Source organism: Poeciliopsis prolifica, unplaced genomic scaffold, assembly GCF_027474105.1.
Source record: "Poeciliopsis prolifica strain line A6 unplaced genomic scaffold, Auburn_PproV2 SCAFFOLD012, whole genome shotgun sequence".
Classification (NCBI taxonomy): domain Eukaryota; kingdom Metazoa; phylum Chordata; class Actinopteri; order Cyprinodontiformes; family Poeciliidae; genus Poeciliopsis; species Poeciliopsis prolifica.
In genome coordinates, this window is record NW_026562387.1 from 5,202,501 (window position 1) to 5,205,369 (window position 2,869).

Here is a 2,869-nt window from a genome sequence, read left to right on the forward strand (position 1 = left end):
CAGCACATTAGCGAACGCTGAAAAGGAACCAGAAGACAGGAAAGAAAACGAAGCGAAGGCTTCGATGTATCTTGTGTTCTTTGGGGATTTGTGGGGTTTCATGTAATGATGTTCTCTCCGCTGTAGAAACTCGTCCGTTACAAATTGTCACAATGCTCCATATCACTGAACGCCTGCTGGGTGGATAAAGCACACACGCGTGCACACACACAAATGGTAAATAAATGGAACCCAACCAGACAGTCTGTTGTATTTATGTTGCGCACTGCTGCCGCTGCCAGGCCAGACGCCTGCACTTTCTCTTTCTCTCTCTCATAAACAAACAAAGCTAGTGCAGCAATTCATTCCCTGAACTTAGCCCACTCCGCCTGGTGACTCTCCTCCTCTTAAAATTATCATTACCAATTTATTGGCCTTGACATGATAACGGTGTGTGGTCCCGCTAACACCGAGCGGAGGATTTACCCGGCAACTTGCGATCCATAAACGTGAAAGGCTGCAATCGCGCGCAAAGCTTGCAAGAGCAGAAGCAATTGTTTATTATTAGCACCAAGGCCCAAAGAAGTGAGCTCGATCGATAGGCGGCTCCGTGTTGGAGTGAGTACGGAAACGTGATAGCCGGGCTGCTCCGGAAGCTGGGATCGATAAGCGGCAAGTCCGATGGCATCAAACGTGTAGTGGCTCAGAGTGCAAAATCTTGTCTCAGTTGTTTGATCGAGTGTCACCCAGTGGCTGCACTGCGGTTCCTGTAAAACAAAAAAACCCCTGAACTCTACTGCCTCATTACGTGACCTTTCAAGAGTCTGGAATAGAACATCGTCCATCCATGATGAAGTGGTGAAGATCTACTTTGATTTGAATCAGAGGAGACGGACAAGCAGCGTCCTCATCACGTCATCAAGTTCTGCAGATGCCCAAAAACGAACCATCCACTGTTTAACCAGATGTGTTCAAATAAAAACTTTGGGCCGTTTTTGCACTACTTTCAAGTGGTCTAATGAATAAAATCCTGACCAAAAGTGTTAAAAATGTTTTAGCATGACAAACTGTGAGGAAAGGGGGAACACAATTTGTATACAGCATGTCTTTTCCCTTTATCTCGCAGCCATTGTTCCTGGTGACCTTGCTTTTGAAATTACAAACAAGTCTTTTGTACCTCATTTGTTACATAGCGTATTGCTTTGGTTACTTCTTGGCACTGCAGCTGCGTATTGTTGAGCTTGGAACTCGGACCTGCAAATCAAGCAGGCTTTCTCTCCTGTTTCCCCGAGACGATGAGTGGTCCGGTGTCACGCTGTGCAGAAACGAGCTTCTTTCTTCTCGCAGCGTTCATTCATTTCATTTCATTTCTGTTTAGTCACAAAGCAAGACGCTGGGTTGCAGCGGTTTCATGTCAAATGAGACTTAATGTGTTTTGCGCAAGAATAATCAACTGAAGAGGCAACTAGCGCCGATGCAACTGCAACATATTCTGCTTTCACACGTTATACAGGTAAAAGGTGTAGGCTGCACTGGATTTCTTGCTTTTAGGTTAAAGCCGATATCGACAAAGAGGTCGATATGTTGTGAGTATATCCTTTAACGCAGATTTGTGAGAAAATTAAGTCTCGTTTCACAGAGTTTATGCAGAACTTCCTTCTCAAAGTAAGGGTCATTGTGAAGCCGCACAAGTCGTTTGCCACACTGAACTTAAAGTTTAATGCTTACTCAGCATTAAACTTTAATGCTAAATTAAGGTGTTAAAGTTTTAATGCTTTGATTCAGTGAGAAGAATTCATTTTCAGAATAACATTGACAAAAAAAAAAAAAAAAATGCGACGTTTGACTGCGGAGCTCGTTTGTTGCAGCAGGTCGGTCGGTAGGAGCTTCGAAATCCTGAAATCTGATCGGAGAAGAAAATGTCACAGCACGAAGCCGCCACCGCCACGTTTTACTGTGGCCATGTCAAATAAACCTCCTTCTCCCATAATCTTAGCATATTGTATTTCAGCTGTGATCTGAAATAGCTGAGTTTGATCAAGAAGCAAAAAAAAAAAAGCTGATTTGTCAAGGATGGACATTCAAAATAATAATAATAAAAAAGAAAAAGATTAAAACTAATGTAACCTAAAACTGATCCCACGGCGCAGGTATTGTTTTACCAGTTTTTAGCTTCTTGTCCTTCTGTGCACATTTAACACAAGTTAAAGGGAAACGTAAAGGGCGGCTGCATTTTTCTGACCGGGCCAAATAGGCACTTAGCCTCTCAACAAGAGAAGTTACATGTCTAAGTGCCTTTCGAGGCCAGGAAGCTAAGTTTGTGTTCCTTTTTCATCAAGCTACTCACTATCAATATTTTATTACATGCATCAACATGTCCAGTACATGAACTCCAAAACTGTCCAAGGCCTCTTTCTGTTATTATAGGTAATAGCCCTTTAAGACACAAGATTGCATTGTTGTACAGCGATTAAAAAAAAGTCTTCAAGTATTCTTTTTAAATGTTAGTAGCTCCTGTATCCTGACACGTTTCCATCAGATTTTGAAGCTTTGATTTATTTGTTTTTATTATTTTGCTTACCCAGAAAAGTTCAGTTTTCTTCCCCTGAACCGAGCAACAGTTCGCCTCGTTACTCAGATGACTGAGCGGGGCTGTAATTTTCTGCGCCCCTGGGAACTTTCAGCCTCTCTCATGTTTCACCACCAGATTGGCGGCACTCCACCAGCGATTGTGGGGCGAGGAGTTCGTGCACTCGCAATCGGCAACGCTGCCAAATCCTGTGGCCCTTTTTTACTCGGCCCCGCAATGACTCGCTGACCTAGAGGAGTCAAACAAAACAGCTGTGGGTCATTGTATTTTTAAAATGTATTTATTTGTTCTCACTTTACT